We start from the raw sequence: 18549 nt of genomic DNA, 5'->3' as shown, positions 1-18549 counted from the left end.
TACATTTTTTGTACATAAGAAATTTTTGTGTGCGTTGGAGCCCCTCAAAGGGGATAAAACAAGTCAATTTTCAGTGAGATAGGAAGAGAAGAAAAATATGTTACACAGCCTAGGAAGGGGAATAGTTCTGAAGCGTTGGCTTCAGTGGAGTGAGGCAGATGCATGAAATAACTTTTGAAAGTTGTAGCTGGGGAACCTACAGAGGTGGGGCTCCTGAATTTTACATATTCATTTAAATTTATAAGCCACAACTTTGGCATCAGGTCCGTTACTTGTAAATATAATTTCTTGTATTTCAAAACTACTTGCCCAGTTATAGCTCCTAACATCTCTTTTTTGCTTTAACATTGAAATTTCTACACATGCCTTTCCAAATATTAAAGGAGGAAGACTTGGAATTTTATGTGAAATGCTAGAAATAAGTCAGAATGATCTCAGCAGTCCTTTTGTTTTTATTGAGGTCAGCATGTCAAGAACAGTTTGCAATGGTGCTTATTTCTCTTGCAGCAACATGATGTATTGATATGTATATCAAAATATTCTAGAAATTGAAATAAAATATGCATTTTCCCATAATTTATCATCATTATGATGGCACAAAAAAGCCAGCCTTATGAATAATACAGAACTCTGCAATGGGCATTATGCACCGTGGGTAATAAATGCAGTGTCTCCCCTAGACTACCAGGAGAGTTGTAAAACAGAATGCATTAGTTCTGCCTTGTGATAATGAATCATTTTAGTTTGTCAGGGGGCTCTGGCTAACTTTTACTCTTGAGGTATGAAAGAATATCGTGCCATACGGCATTGGGTGGTTTCTGAAGTGTTTAGACTGGCTCTGAGTCTCTTGGGTAATGTTTTTACTGAGTGATATGGATAGATAACAAGTGGCCGTGTTTCTCAGGTATCGATGTTGTGATGCTTCCTGTTGTTTTATTGCCTAGAGTGTCTGATTTTGCCCTAATTGGAACTGTAGCTCTTCTGTGATGTTTTGTGTCTCTATTTGCAATATGCCTCCCTGTCAATCTTCTGAAAATAAGTTGTACTACAGCACTATGAAAATGACAACAGGAATGCAGTTATAGTTGCAGAACAGGACGAACTGTTATATTTTGCTTGGGGTTTTTATCCCCTTAAAAACTGCTGCTATAGCCAAACTGCTTTGCTTTCAACTACACAACATGTGCTTATATATTTATATTAGTTAATCACTGTTGCATATGGTCCAGATGGTGATAAAGCAGAGTCAGAGCTTGGAAGATTACTTTTAAAAAGTAATAAATTACAGTTACAATTACTTGGCCCAAAAAAGTAGTAATTACCGTTACAATTACAATTGCTCTGAAAGTAACTGATTACTTTTTCTCAAAAGTAATCACTACAATTACATTTCAGTTACTTTTTAAAAAAAACTCCTACAAGGTGCTGGCCTTGGCTGCTGCACATCTAAGAAGCCTAAAACAATATTAAAAATAAACACACACACACACGGGGTAGTAGAATAAAAAAATTTATCCATAAGATTAACATAATGGCATAACAGAATCTCACATCCCCCCAAGCAATGAAGATACCCCAACTCTTGAAATCAAATTTTACACTTGAAGTGCTTTTATAATATGTTTCTGTTATGTCTCAAAAGAACAAGATGCTCAAAGAGCATGTCAGACAAGGAATGTCTTTTTACAGTCATTACATTGCCACCAGTACTGAACAGGCGTTCTACTGCGGCGCTTGAAGGCATGCCTGTGTTGTGCTGCAAAAAACACCGCAGCACATGTGGAAAGCCATGGAGTGATGACACCTCAGGTACCTCACCAGTTCCTCCTCAGCAGTGTCCACTGCTGACTTCTTGCCCTGGGGCAGAAAGTTAAAGAAGTCATCTTCTAAGTCATCTCCTTCCTGGTCTTTATCTGAAGACTGATCACTGTCCTCATTAAGTACACCCATCTTTATTTCAGCTTTCAGCAAGGCTTCCATTGTGTATCTAAGAAAGAGAGAGGATATGTTAACACATATATGTTAGGAAACCATCATCTGCTCTTCATTTCCTGATGCTTGTCATGTCCCCTGGTTCAGGGTCCAGCCTGAGCCTGTGGATGATGACATGGAAGGTAGGAAGGTGACCAAGTCACCACACTCATGGGGCAGCACAGCAGACCCTTCAGGATTACCTGCAGCAACCCAAGGTTGTGATGAGGAGCCCCAGGAAGAAAAGGCCCAGCCCCTGCCTACCACCTTAAGCCCTCTGATGCCTCCCTTGAGACAACATTTCCCTTGGAGTAATCCACCCAAAGGGCTTCCCTAATGTTCTTACTTGTTGGTATGGGTGGCGGCCTGACACGATTCCAGCCAATCTAGTTTGAAGCCAGGGTGTAGGCAGGCTGCCAGAAGAAGCCTCTTGCCCTCCCAGATAGCTGCAAACCGCTTTCTTAGGGCTTTGCGCACACCTCTCAGCAGCTGAAAACAGTATGTGTACCTCTCAGGTTTGTTTTCCAGTCCTTCTAACTTGCGGTCCAGATTGCAGAGCGTTGGTAGCAAATACCCCATGAACATGCCGTTCTCCCGTTGCAGGATATCTAGGGACTGGGCTAGTGGCTCCATAATCTCTGTGTATTCCTGTACCACTTCAATCTCAGCAGCTGTGATCCTGGACAAGGAGCAGCGGTCCATTATGGCATGCATTTTTAGTGGCACAGTTGACAGGAGCTCATGTAGTTGCTTCAACGCATCAAAGGTGGAATTCCACCTGGTCTTATTCGGTACCTTAGATACACACCACATTGCGCACGGATATACTCAGCAATCTTTGCTGACTGGATCTGCTTGGACCACAACTTGCTGCACTTTCCCATCAAGGAACAAAACTGTTTCTTGAAAGGACCAAGAAGACTACTTTTGGAGGAGTCAGAAAGCATGGCCTCTATGTCTTGTGTTGCCACAAGGTTGAGGGTGTGGCTAGCACATCTCTGGTGTGGTGGTAAAACAAAATCCTCTCCTGAGTCTGCAGCTTCTTCCTTTGCCTCAGGTCCTGTGTCCAGGATCTCACAGATAGGCACAAACTCCACCTCAGCCTCCTCCTCCTCCTGGTTATCACCATCATCGTCACTGGTGCCTGCAGCTTCCACTGGTTCTTTGGCCATGAAAACTCTGAACGCTTTCACAAAGTTGGAGCCATTGTCTGTAGTAGTGCACATAACTTTGTTGTGGATCCTGTACTGCACATGTACATCATGCAGTGCTTTTGAAAGGACATCGTATGTATGGCGCCCCTTCAGACGCTTACAAGCCAAGGCCCCGACCTCACGTTTCAGGGTAGTTGGGTTGATCCATTGGGCTGTTACCCCAAAGTAACTCTTCTTGCCATTGATCCAACAATCTGCAGTGGTTGCTATATATGCCACAGCACCCATTCGGTTTGCAAGAGTTTCTCTCATGTGGCATGCTCTCTTCTCAATTCTGTCTCTCAGAGTCTTGGCACATATGATGGTGAGATCTTTGGGGAGTCCAATGCGAACCAGATTAATGAATGATGGTTTGTCCACAGTCTGAAGTGGTAATGTCTCCTCTACAATGAAATCAATGATTCTCCTGTCGAGATTGCTCTGGGTGACAGGCTCCCTGCCAGATCCCCACCTCTCAAGGGTTGTCTGCTGCTGCTTCAGCATTTTGGGAGGAGGGGTGTCATGCATTGGTTCAGGAAGGGCATGTCTCCTTGCCTTTATTGCTTCTTCAATTGCTCTCAGCTTCTCAGGGTGTGCCCTCTGAGGAAGAAGAACAAAGCATGAATCCAAGAAAAAATGGAAGAGGAACTTCACAATTTAAACATAAATAGACAATGGACACTCTTTGAGGACCAGCATGACAAAGGCTTACCTCAAAATGTTTCTTCACATTGGATGAGGAGGAAACAGCTGATCTCAGATTTTTGATCCTTGGAAGGCAGTAATTGCATCGTACAACAACATTTTCCCCACTCTGGCTCACAAATGTACAAGCTTTCTCAAAGCCAAACCATGGTACTTGCTGTTCTGCAGATGTGGCTGTGGGCAACTGGCACTGCTTCATGCCCTCCTCCTCCTCATGCACAGGGCCTCCTTTCTGAACCTCACTTTCTAGTTTTGCCTCCTCAGGATCAACAAGCTGTGACTCAAGTGGCCGCACTAACTGACTGCTGCTCTCAGCAGCAAAACCTGCAACAGGCGTCTCTGTAATAAACAAGAGATAATGCTCCTATATGGGTGAACTTCAGCTGTGATGTGCCCCCATCTCTTCCCCATGCTGCAAGATCCCCCAGTCAGAGTGGAAGTAAGCAGGTCGATAGCACAATTAAAAGAGATCCTATTTGCATCATTTTTGCTCACTGAATAACCCTGCCTGTGCCAGTCTAACCTACTATCTCACAGGGTTGTTGTGAGAACAAAATGAGACTAGGGTTCAAATCCCCACATAGCCATGAAGCTCACTGGGTGACCTTGGGCCAGTCACTGCCTCTCAGCCTCATGAAAACCCTATTCATAGGGTCACCATAAGTTGGAATCAACTTGAAGGCGGTACATATATTTTTTATTTTGAATATGATGATTATGATAATAAATATGCAGCATTTCAAATTAATTCTGTATGAGAAGCATTCCATGCCAAGCTTGGAAAACCAAGGATGAGGTATAAAATGTAGACAAAAATACTTTCGACAAAATGCCGTTTATCTTTTATATTTTATATATATGAGCCTGGGTAGGGAACATTTAATCTAGCCTACTTGCTTTCAGCAAGAAGGGTTAAGTGCCTTCAGGCTAGGGCAGTCACCAGAAGGCCACAGCAGAGACAAAGGAGCCTAGTGTTGTGGAGATGTTAGATGGGAGCTTTGGGGAGTAAAGATGGAGGCTCCTGAAGGCTGCAATTCTAAACACACTTACTAAGGGATTAAGCCCCATAGAACTCAACAGGACTGACTTCTAAGTAGATATAGTTTGGACTGTGCTGTTGGTAAACCTTGACTAGGGTTCTTCTGCAAAGACATCCATATCCAAGCAGGGTTGGCAACCCCCTGCCTGGAATACCCTGCCCTTATCTTTTAATGTGGCTGCTCCAAATGTTTTTACAGATTTGACCCTTTACTTCAGAAAGAGGTCTGAAAAATGAGTAAGAGTAAGAAGTATCTTTTAAAATTGTTCTTTTCAATTCACTCTTGAATGAACATCATACCTAGGACAAATCCACACCATTCCTTTAAAGCACATTCAACACCCATTTGAAGCACATGAATCCCACCACAGAATCATGGGAACTGCAGTTTGTTAAGAGTGGTGAGAACCATAACTGTGAGGGGGAAATGACACTTCCCAGAATTCTTTAGGGGAAGTCATGCGCTTTAAATGCGAGTTGGATGTGCTTTACACATATTGTGTGAATCCGCTTAATAAATTTTGCCTGCATGTAAATTGTTTTAATTAATTTTTCAAAATGGAAATAAGCTATAAAGTGTAGTGGGTGACCATGGGCTACTCACCATTTCTCAGCCTATCTGCCCCTCAGGATGAAAACAATGGAGAACCATGACTACCCCAAGGCATACTTAAAATGTAAAGGAAGTATTGTACAACCATAGTATGCAATTGGATACTTATAGGGACACAGCATGACAAAACTGGGTGGAAGTAATGAGTGGGGTACCAGAGGGCTCGGTCCTGGGCCCAGTGCTCTTCAACATTTTTATTAACTACTTGGATGAGGAGGTACAGAGCATGCTTATCAAATTTGCAGATGATACAAAATTGTGGGGCATAGCTAATACCGTGGAACACAGAAAGAAAATTCAAAGGGACCTTGATAGGCTGGAGCATTGGGCTGAAAACAACAGAATGAAATTCAACAGGGATAAATGCAAAGTTCTACACTTAGGAAAAAGAAACCAAATGCACAGTTATAAGATGGGGGATACTTGGCTCAGCAGTACGACATGCAAGAAGGATCTTGGAATTGTTGTTGATCACAAGCTGAATATGAGCCAACAGTGTGATGTGGCTGCAAAAAAGGCAAATGCTATATCAGGCTGCATTAACAGAAGTATAGTTTCCAAATCATGTGAAGTATTAGTTCCCCTCTATTCAGCACTGGTTAGGCCTCATCTTGAGTGCTGTCTCCAGTTCTGGTCTCTGCACTTCAAGAAGGATGCAGACGAACTGGAACAGGTTCAAAAGAGGGCAACAAGGATGATCAGGGGACTGGAAACAACGCCCTATGAGGAGAGACTGAAGGAACTGGGCATATTTAACCTGGAGAAGAGAAGACTGAGGGGAGATATGATAGCACTCTTCAAGTACTTGAAAGGTTGCCACACAGAGGAGGGCCGGGATCTCTTCTCGATGATCCCAGAGTTCAGGACACAGAATAATGGGCTCAAGTTGCAAGAAGCCAGATTTCGACTGGACATCAGGAAAAGCTTCCTAACTGTTAGAGCCATACAACAATGGAACTAATTACTAGAGAGGTAGTGGGATCTCCGACACTGGAGGCATTCAAGAGGCAGCTGGACAGCCATCTGTCGGGAATGCTTTGATTTGGATTCCTGCATTGAGCAGGGGGTTGGACTTGATGGCCTTATAGGCCCCTTCCAACTCTACTATTCTATGATTCTATGAAAATATTTATATAAGCATGACTATCAAATATGTTTATTTATATAACCTGTAAAGATATTTATAGTGCAATCCTATGTTTGTTTACTCAGAAGCAAGTCCCAATGTATTCAATGGGGCTTACTCAACCAGGGAAAACTGCAGCCTCAAGTGATAAGGAACTTGTTCTTTTAACAAGTCCTTTAAGTTGAGACCTTATCCCAGTCCGCGTCTGTGTTGAAATTGCTTTTTAATATGTTTTTAAACTTTTTCTTAAAAAAAATGTTTTTAAAGCTTTTAAAAATGTTTTTAAAGATGTTTTGTTTTAATATATTTTAAAGTCTGTTTTTATGATTTTTAAAGTGTTTTTAGTGCTTTTGTTTGCTGCCCTGGGCTCCTACTGGGAGGAAGGGTGGGATATAAATCAAATAATAAAAATAAATAAATAAATAAACTTCATTCATTTTTTGAAAAAATGAGTATTAGTTTCCTACATAATAAAAACTGTGATAAACCCTGCCTAATTTCTTTAAAAATAGGGTTGGAAGGAGAGAGATTTACAACACAAACACAAGTCTGCACTATGTTTACTCACAAGTCCCATTAATTTACAGCACAATCCTAACCATGTCTACTCAAAAGCAAGTCCTAATGGAGTTCAATGGGGTTTACTCCAGGTACATGCTTTACTCCCAGAAATGGCTTTACTCCCAGAAAAGCAGATATTGGATTAAATACTTTCATATTTCATAGCCCAGGGTCTGACTCTTGGACAGAAGAGGAAAAAAAACATTAAGCCATATTACTTACGCAAACTGCAAAAAACTCAAAGCCACCATATTCTGACGTTCAGCCTAGGCATGCCTGGATCAACAAGTCACAACTCTGACGTCATTGGCTACAATCATGAAAGGGCGGGGTTACAGCCAGAGCTTTGAAAAGTTACTTTTTTAAACTACAACTCCCATCAGCCCCAGCCAGCATGGCCACTGGATTGGGCTGATGGGAGTTGTAGCTAGAGCATGGATCTGTTTAAAAAAAAGTTGTGTGGGGGGGTTTGCGTTTTGGTGTATATCTTGGGAATTAGACCACCTAGAAACTTACTTTTTTTTAAAATTGAAGCTGAGAGTCCGGAGAGTAAGGGGTGGTAGCCAGAGAGCCGGAGCCCCCTCCAAAACCAGAGACTCCAGCCAAAAACACACACACCGGGGCACACACACACACACAAATCATCGTCACTCACCTCCACAGCTCTTCGCCATTCTGCTGCTGCCTTCTCCATTGTCCTTCAACTGGCTTTTTCCTCCGGCGTCCATTTTTTCCTCTCAGACGCTAGCAGCAGGCCCTGCCTATTCACCTCTTCCCTCGTGCCTCCTAACACAGATCACGAGGGACGAGAGAGTCTGCGCAGAGGTCCAATCAGTGTGAGGCACATGTCTTGTGTTAACCAATCACAGCCAGGAGCTGACTTCCCCTTGTTCCCGCCCCCAAGTAACGTCCAACCTAACGTGGAAATGTTAAAGTTGCAGCTGAAAAGTAGGGAAATTACTAGTCGTTCCTTTACTTGCCAAATGTAATGGAATTACCCACTCATTATTTAAAATTGTAACTAATTACAAGTAACTCGTTAAAAATAACGAGTTACTTCCAAGCTCTGCGCAGAGTAGATGAAAACATGTTTAAATTGGCTATTAAAAACTTTTGTCACAATAATCTCATACTTTTGTCCATTTCACTGAGGTACTAACCCTAATGGTTATGTTCTACCTTCTCTGTTTAAGGCAGTATGCTTCTGAATACCAGTTGCTGGAAACCTCAGGATGAGAGAGTGCTCTTGCATTTAGGTCTTGTTTGCAGGCTTCCCATAGACATCTGATTGTCACTGTGAGAACAGGATGCTGGACTAGATGAGCCACTGGTCTGATCCAGCAGGCTCTTCTTATATTAATAGTTTATTATCATACCTGATAGAAAGCCCTGATAGCTGATAGAATGACTGCACTTACACTTGCAATGAAATACTATGCATGTTTACTTGGAAGTAAATTCTACTGAATACAATTATGTTGCCTCCTAGTGATTGTGCTTGGGATTGCAGCTTGATTGGAAGTGATTTTCCCATCCCTCAACTTGGCTGATTAAATTGCTGTTGTGTAACACAATAGATTGATTAAAGAGATGGAACAAAATTTTGTGCCAGAGATTTCTTCACATACTTCTTTATTGGTTTCAAAGAACAAAAGATACATTCCTGAATATTGTTATATTTTCTTAAGAATAGTTTAGCATCTTAAAATGCTTGCAAATTACTGCATCTCAACCTTTAACGAGTGCTTCATCTGGTTTATCTCCCTTTGATGTGAATAAGAGAAAAGGTACTTTTCATATAATTCTGAAAACCTTTTAGAGTTTCCTTCTGGTTATGGCATCCATAACTGAGCACCAAGATTAGCATCATTTGAGACATCTTTCCCTGTAGAGAGAATGTTTTGGGGAGTTATATATTCTCTTTGAACTGTCTCAGTTTTTGATGGTGAATGGGCATCCTGAGTGTATTATAAGGCAGAATATCAACATCCTCCCCTGTCCCCTGCCTCTTAACTTTGTTGTGTACCAGCATTGATTTGACAGTGCTATGGCCCAGTGCCTGGAATGATTTTCTGAGGAAGCTTAAATAATGTTTTAGGATTGCAATTTCCTTCTCTTTATCTTTTAAAATTCAATCTATTCTGCTTCTAGGCTCAGGGTGAAAATAAGTACTGCAAGTTAAAAAGTCTGTCTTTGGTATATGCTAGAAAGCTAAAACAAAAGAGTCTTGTGGCACCTTTAAGACCAACAATTTATTATGGTATAAGCTTTCCTGGACTACATTCCACTTCGTCAGATGCACTTCATCCAATGCATGTCAGAAAGCTAAGCATAAGTATTTTGTGCTTGACCTTCTGTGAATCACTATGACACTTGAGAAGACTGGTCTATGTTCAATATTTTAATCACCTAAACCAATTACTTTGGTACTTTTTCCTTTTTTTCATTGCAGGTATTTGATCTGACTACTAACTGATCACCTTTCTTTTTTGTTTATTAAAAAAAGTTGATTCTGCACTTTTTGTTTCTAAATAGATATACCAAAAAACCCAGGTATTTTGAATATTCAAATATTGGTATAACAGCTATACAGAAATAGACAGCTATATAGAATGGTTTTCTCTTATTAAACCATGTTTATTTATTTATTTAAATATATATAACCATATTTTCATAGAAATATAGCAAGGTGGCGTACAACATAAAACCACGATACTACAATAATAATAGTAAGAACCATCAATAACATATATAAACAAACTGGTTGGTAAAACATAAATGCTCCAAAGCCTTATCTGAACAATATGTTTTTTTAAAAAAAAAGATATGTGAAAGAAATTGGGGATGATTCCTGACAAACGTTATTGACAAAGAGTTCCACAGGGCAGGGCCTGCCACATTAAAGGCTCAGTCCCTGGTATTTACTTATATATTAAAATATTTTAAAGCCACACTTTTCTTAAAAGTATATCAATGTGGCATTACAACATACAAAACCCTTATAGGCTTAAAAACCAATAAAACATTGTTAAAAACAATAATAAAAGCATCCATAAGTAATGCATTGACGGAAAAAGAAAATTCTTATTAAAAGGCCAGTTTAAAAAGTTCCGTTTTCAGGAGATGCCTGCTGAACTTCTACTGGTAGGGAGTTCCGCAGGGCAAGGCCTGCCACACTAAGGGCTTAGTCCCTGGTGGAGGACAACTGAACCTCAGGGATGTGAGCAACCATTAAGAGTGCCCCATCAGAAGATCTCAGCGATCAAGATAGAACATAAGGACTTAGGCAGTCTTTAAGGTACTTTGCATCCAAGTTGTTTAGGGCTTTGTGAATTCACACAAGTATCTTGAACTTGGCCTTGTAGCAAATTGGCAACCAGTGCAGCTCTTCCAGCAGTGGGATAACATCTTGCTAGTAATCTGCTCCTGTGAGCAGTCTGGCCACAGCATTCTGCACTAGTTGCAGCTTCTGAACCAGATACAAGGGAAGCCCAACTTAAAGCATGTTACAGTAATCAAGTCTTGAGATTATCAATGCATGGGCCACTGTGGTTAGGTTACAGGAACGGTCACAGTTGGCATACCAACCAAAGCTGGCAGAAAGCACTCCTGGCCACAGAACTCACTAGAACTTTTAGTGAAAAAGATGGATCAAGGAGTATTCCCAAACTGTGTACCCGCTCCTTCAGAGGGAGTGCAACACCATCCAGGACAGGCACTTAACTTATGTTCCAGACACGGGAACCACCCACCCACAAGGCCTCCATCTTTCCAGGATTTAAGCTCACTTTATTGATCATCATCCAATCCACCATTGCATCCAGGCACTGATTCAGGGCTTGCACAGCCTTTCCTGATTCAGATGTAATGGAGAAATAAAACTGAGTATCATCTGCATACTGACGACACCTTCCTTCAAAGCTCCTGATGACTTCGCAATGGCTTTATGTTGATGTTGAAAAGTATTGAGTACCCTGAGGTACTTCATAGTGTAAACACCAGAGGGTTGAGGAATAAATTCCCAATACTACCCTGAATGAAGCCACTGCAGCATGGTGCCACCAATGCCCATCCCACAGAGCTGGTCCAGAAGGATACCATGGTCAATGATATAGAAAGCTGCTGAGATACTGAGCAGGAGGAGCGGGGTTGCGCTTCACCTGGCCTTCTCTCTATAAAGGTCATCCATCAGGACGACAAAGTCTGATTTGGTCCCAAACCCAGGCCAACCAAACCTCAGGGGCATGGGGGACCACCAAAAGTGCCCCATCAGAAGATCTCAGTAATCAAGGTGGATCCACAAGTCTAAATGGGTGGTCTGTCTTAATTGTCCCCCATTTCTGCAGAGGGGGATAGCCACAATTATACTAAACCTTACCAGGAAGTGGCCTAATCATGACAACGGGGTCATGGAGACACCCCTATTTCCTGACCATCCTTCATCCTACTTGGAGAAAAGACCAAGTGAAGGGTATGTCCTGCTGCATGTGTTGGTCTTGTGAGAACCTGAGACAGTCCCATGGTTGCAACGGAAGCCATGAAATTCTGGGTTGGTCCAATGGCAGCTTTGGCATGGAAGCTGAAGTTACCCAAAATTATCATCTGTGATTTATGTAGTCATGCAATTTGAAGAGGGAAGGAAAAAGAGAGAGAGGAGAGAGAAAAAAAGAAAGAAAAGTTGATATTCTGCGCAATGTAAAACCACTTAGAGGTTTTTTTCAACCAAGCTGTGTACAAATTTTGATAATTGTATAATTATGCTTACAGCAGTGTAGTGACTCATATTCTTTTGTAGCTAATGACTGTAAACATTAGATAGGTATGTCACTTTCTTAAATTACTGAATCATTTATCCTTATTTATGACTGATAATGTTTAAGGAGCATTTCAACTTCTTGTTTAGCTTAAACTGATTAAATGTGTATTCTGTGTTGTGAAATCAGAACAATGGACAGTGCCCATCAGGTCTGCCATTTTCTCTGAATTTCCCAGCTGGATGAATAGGTCTGTGCAATGGATGCCCATAATGTTTTTAAAATTCACATTCTGTTGTTTTTTGTGTTTTTAACTGTTTTTATTATATTTTCTACATCACCTTGACATATATATGTGGAAGACAATTAATCTCCTATACTATATTTGCATAAGAATGTCACTGTGGTGGAGTGGAGGTTTCATGTCCATGCTAACATGAAGAGGGAAAAGCAACGTGAGAATGTGGCCTCTGAACTATGTCTGTGCATACTCTAACAATACTGATATCCTTTCCTGGACTGGCAAAGCAGTGAGGACAGATAGGGGCAGTAAGAGAGGAAGAGTATCTATTTCAAACAAAAGGAGATTAAGAAGGAAGGAACACTGAGGGAGTGGTTTTTTTAAAAAAAATGTTTTAACAAGGAGAAACAGCAGAGAAGCTAGCACCAAAAAGTTAACATGGACACAACAGATCCGTTTCCAACTCTCTTACTGTATTCAAACCCCTGCAGTTGTTTAAAACCAAGTCTTGTTTCCCTCATGAAAACATGAAAACATCAAAAGGCCACCTTATATGATGGGGCTATCAAATGATACTACTATAAATACTGTAGTTTTCCTCTGCTTTTCTTTTTTAATTTGAGGCTGAAATTTTATGAGAACACCTTGGGGGGAAAAGTGCGATCCACTTCCAGCTTTTTCAGACCAATTATTTGTACTTTAATCTGTTGATTTTCCCTGAGCTTTTTAAAAATATCACTGTGAAAATTGGCAGGCTTGTTAAGAAAACATTTCTGAGTCCAACAGTGTAAGGTTTGAGTGTTTTTGTTGTTGTTTGTGCTTATGCAAATCACCTGAAGGAGGGGTAATTTCAATTGAATGTGGTAGAATGCAGGGTGCTCTTGTGCCTGTATAATACTGTATTCATGAAGTTGCGCTAGGATATATCCACTGGTATAGGAGTTTCTGGGGTTATGCTGATGTAGCAGGGATTCTTCCACATATTTTATTTATTTATTATTTGATTTATATCCTCCCAGCAGGAGCCCAGGGCAGCAAACAAAAGCTCTAAAAACACTTTAAAACATCATAAAAACATACTTTAAAATACATTAAAACAAAACAACGTTAAAACATTTTTAAAAAAGCTTTGAAGACATCTTAAAAAAGGTGAAAAACATTGTTTTTAAAAATGTTTTAAAACATATTAAAAAGCACTTCCAATACAGAAGCAGACATATATTTCAACTATAGGATTGCACTCTAAAGAACAGTGCATCCTGTGATACCAGATGCTGCCACCTTGTTAAGAAATGGCTTGGATGCACAGCCAGTTTGATTGGTTGGTTTTATGCCCATCATTTGCTTCATTCCTTAGTGTACTCAAATTACTACAGTGACGTGATCAGTGGAAGAAAGATATCAGACTTCCAGATAACCCAAATCAAGATAAATGGGTAACATGTAATAAACTTGCCCTCCCCCTTTTTTGACAAAATTTGCTGTCCGCTGAAGAACTTTGGTTGAGAACTTGATTTGGAACTTGAACTGAAGACCAGTTCTGTGATGAGAAAAACTTTAAGTTTAAATTGTAATTTACATATTGGAACTTATTATTTTATGTTCAGGGTGGTTTATAACAAATTCTATTGGAGGTCACTGATTCATAGGGTCACCATAAGTCGTAATCAACTTGAAGGCACATAACACACACACACATATTTAATGGACGATTTTTGGTTTTTCAAACTGTTCTGTAACAATACAAGAAACAAGCATGAACAATAAAAGGATGGGAAAACAGAGCAGCAAAACATGTCAAGTCATTATACTATTAAGAAAGTCAGGGAGCGAAGGGGTCAGGAAGGGAAGGGAGGGAACAGGGTCCGGCAGAGTTTCACATGGTGTACTGATCATGCAAACAGCTCCAAGTAAGAGTCCCAGATCTCAGAGTATTTATGTTCTTTGTGCCTCCAAGTAAAAGTAGTTGTTGTATGCATATTTTTGTAAGATGGCAATCCTCTGTCCCCTTCCAGAATCTCTGCTCCATCTCAGATAGAAGTGAGCAAATTGCATACACAACAGGAGTCAGAGCCGCCCCTAGGCACCGGGAAGCAGGGCAGTGGCCCGGGCGCCATGCTTTTGGGGGGGGCATGCTTGGCGATCTGAGCTGCTGAGCTGCTGTGGGGTTTTTCCTCTCTCTTCAGCTGTGCAGCGGCCATCTCGCCAGCCGCTTCCCGAGCTGATTTTAGGTGGGAGGTTTGAATCCCCTGCCTGCTCTTTGGCTGTGTGCCTGAGTGAGTGGCTTCCCTGTGCTGCCACCACTCATCAGCTGTAAAGTTATATATAGTTTCTTATATTTGTATTATTTTAATTTTAATCTGAAAGTAATTGCCCATCAACAAAGCAGCCAGGCCCAGACATTTACAGAAATGATTAAATTCTGTCATCCTCAATATTTAAAACAATGGTTCTGCACAAAGTGTTTTCAGTTGTTTAGTTAGGAAGATAAAGATGGGAAAATATGCCTAGAAATAGACTGCCATATCTAGCAGATACAGAAAAAGGGAAGACAGATGTCGAGAGACCAGTGAAGAAATGGATATGTATGGAACAGGTTGACTAGAGGCCTATTCCCTGAAGTGAAGGTAATCATATTTGTATTTAATAGGTTGTTAGCCTCATATGTAAATATTATAATTACATATATTCATAGATAAAATCTCTCTCTCTCTGTATATATATATATAGATATATATATAGATATATATATAGAGAGAGAGAATGAGAGAATGAATGAATGAATGAATGAATGTGGGGGCCCCCCAACTATGCTTTTGCCCCAGGCCCCGCACATGCTAAGGGTGGGCCTGACAGGAGTAATACATAAAAGGAAGTTGTGCTGCCAAATTGTGATGCCAAATTGCTTAGCACCAGGAAAGGGACATGATACCTTGATTCCAGTCTCCTTTTCCCTTTCCTGCAAGGTCCTAAGCATCTTATCAACTATGGAAGATGTTTCCTCCCATGTAACAGGAATCACCAGTGAAATCCTTCCCTAGTTACACTGTCCTTGGTTCTCTTGAATGACAAGTGCTAAGCAGCCATCTCCATCTAAGGACAGGCACCCCACACACTCCTTTTCTGCTTTTGCTTGAATTGTCCCATCTTTAGTCATCATTCCCCCAACATAAAATTGGGGTTGAGTAAGTTTTGTTGTCTTTTTTGTTTGCCTGGGGAATCTGTCCTACTGGGAGGAAGGGTGGGATATCAATATCAATATCAATAAATAAAAAAGATGACAGCTGAAGATATTCTGCTTGTAAGTTACTTTTTAAAGACTATATTGGTATAGAATCATCTGGAAGTTACTGTTTATTTGTTAGTGCAAATACTACTCTATTTTCTTATCTGGAGACTTTAATAAATATACTTTAGATCAGAAGCCTGAAACTGATCCAATATTTTGTCTAACCCCAAGATCATTTAATCTCTTTCAAACCTTACCCTTCACCAATAGTCCCAAGGTGCATTACAGATACTATAAAACAAAACAAAGTATTACACAACATCAAGAATGTGTAAAATCAGTTAAAATCCAGGACCCAGTTACTTCTCTTCACTCTTCATTCATGCTATAAGCTTTTAATGATAATTAAAGAGAGCTTGCCTGTCCCTTTTCCATATGTAAATAGATCTGGATTCTATGTGCCCAGGTTTAGGACAGATAATATGGTGGTGGCCAATACTGATTTAAGAAGGAAAAATATCTTACTCTATTGTATCCTACAAGAAAAGGGGAGCATGCTTTTCTATAACTGTTTCAATATTATATCCCTTGTTTTCCCCCATTGTGCTCAAAGTGGCCGAAATACAAACTCTAAATGACCTACAATGGCACACATGTTACATGTTGATTAACATTCCAAATCAGATACATTTGGTTAATTTGATTTTGCTGAATCGGTTTATTGATTCAACAGTCCTATTCAACCAAAATGCATGCTTTTTTGTATTTGAGAGGATAATCCTACTTACTTATTTCTGCAAATGAGTCCCAGCCCAAGATCCAGTCTTTTACCTCCTTTAGTAAACAATTAGAAAAATAGTTGTGAAGGTATTATCCATGCTTCTTCATGATTTTAAGTTAATAGACTATATCTAATTTCAGTGGAAACTGTATTTGTTAACACATGCAATTGCCTGACTGCTTGCATATATTTTTAAGTATTGTACTATAACAATACATTCTTTAAAAAAAATTAGCAAACACTGCTGGAATTCTTAAAGATAAATGCTTCAATATTCTGGGAACTTTAAAGGCATCTGTGTTATTAAGACCTAATTTCCACATTCTTTCTGAAGATGTGAGGTAATGGGTGTCTCAGATCATGCACACAGTTTTTGAAATTATATATTTCAAAAATGCAAATATGCATGATATTCTATACTAGAACATTCTCTAATAGAATTCAAATTAATTGTTGCACAGAAAAGACTTGGGTGCCTGCTTAAAATCACTGTGTCAAGTGGTAAGCAAACCTTGTCTCCGCCACAGAATTGGCTGAAGTCCAGCACTTTAGATTTTTCCATAGAAATAAAAGTGCTTCTAGATGGAGGCTTAATATTGCAAATGAGTTGTTGAGATATTGCAAATGGGTCATTAGCAGCAGGTTTAACTGTGGATTTTCCCCCAAAAGGGAAAATATGGATTAACTGGGCAAAAAATATAGGCTGGCATTTTATGCCAAGAGCATCATATGGATCCTGCAAAAATGTGCATGAATGAGGAGCCCCAATCCCACACCGATCTGAAAGAATCCTAGATTCCAGCTATAACATTTTATACAGGAGAAAGTATAGACACACACTCAAGAACAATATTTTATGTAGCTCAACCTGCTCCCAGTGACTGGAGGAAGAAGCAAGGTTTAACATATTTCATCTGTGCCCCAGATTCTGCTTTTGTATGATTCAGATTTTGTATGAAGGGACATACTGACTGCCCCATCTGTATACCTCTGCTTTGTGTTGCTATCTCAAGCTGGGTATGTGAAAGAAAGGAGAAAGAAAGGAAGAACTCAAGCTCTTTGTTGGTTCTTGCTTCAGCAACCCAGTTTGGAGTGGCAGTGTTACATCTGAAACATGCCTTAATCTAGAATAAGATGAAATAGCTAAGTATTAGAGCAACTGAGGAATGGAACCAGTGCCTGGTCAGATCCAGGGGGATGGAGCAACTCCCCTGTGAGGAAAGATTGCAGTATTTGGGGCGTTTTAGTTTGGAGAAAAGTAAGAGTAAAAGGTGACATGATAGAAGGGTATAAAATTATGCATGGCATTGAGAGAGTTTTTCTCCCTCATAACACTAGAACTTGTGGACATCCAATGAAGCTGAATGTTGGGAGATTCAGGGCAGACAAAAGAAAGTACTTCTTCACACAGTGCATAGTTAAACTATGGAATTTGCTCCCATAAGAGGCAGTGATGGGCACCAACTTGGATGGCTTTAAAAGCAAATTCATGGAGGATAAGGCTATCCGTGGCTACTAGCCATGATGGCCATGCTCTGCCTCCATAGCTGAAGGCAGTATGCTTCTGAATACCAGTTGCTGGAAACCGCAGGAGGAGAGAGTGCTCTTGCACTTAGGTCCTGCTTGTGGGCTTCCCACAGGCATCTGGTTGGCCACTGTGAGAACAGGATGCTGGACTAGATGGGCCACTGGCTTGATCCACTAAGCTCTTCTCACTTTCTTATGTTATGATCTTAAAGTTGTTTAATCTCCACTTCCTCCAGATGCTTTGAAATCAAAGTTGAATGGGTAGATTTGTAGATGGGTCAGTTGGGATAAAGTGGATTAAATTCAAGGAGCTTCTCTCAGATAGTATGATTTTATAATTTTGTATCTCATCCTTCAGACAGAATGGTGCATGTTGTTGGACTAGTCAGGCAGCAGTAATAAAAGGGGGTGAGACTTTGGGACAGTCTATTAAATTTCTATTACCATCATTATGCTTGTTTGACTGCTGAAGATGAGATTAAAACAATTTATTTTGTCTTCTGATGTCAACTGTGGAAGGAAAAACTTTCCAGTCAATTTATTGTGGACAGAGTTTATTGAAAAGAGAGATAGCAAAGACCAATGCATTGGGAGAGAGGCTCGCAAGAACCAACTCTGAGCAAAAATCGGCAATGCATAGCTTTATAAAGTGGTTACACGTCATACATAAATCATAATCAAAGATACACCTTCATTCCCATATTTAGCATCACTCTCACCCCTTAGGGTGGTCACTAGGCACGTTCTGACCCCGCCAATCCATGTGTCAAAGTGAAAAAACACCTGCTATCCTAAAATGCATTCCTAAC

The 18549-nt window shown here is 40.3% G+C and overlaps 1 protein-coding gene across 1 annotated transcript in view; it reads left to right on the top strand.

Annotated features, from left to right (window-relative positions):
* Positions 1 to 18549, top strand: part of PDZRN4 (PDZ domain containing ring finger 4) — a 385430-nt gene that overhangs the window by 70184 nt on the left and 296697 nt on the right. The window lies entirely within an intron of this gene.

The sequence above is a fragment of the Rhineura floridana genome, chromosome 8 (genome assembly GCF_030035675.1).
Source record: "Rhineura floridana isolate rRhiFlo1 chromosome 8, rRhiFlo1.hap2, whole genome shotgun sequence".
Lineage (NCBI taxonomy): Eukaryota > Metazoa > Chordata > Lepidosauria > Squamata > Rhineuridae > Rhineura > Rhineura floridana.
This window is presented reverse-complemented; position numbering and strand designations above follow the sequence as displayed.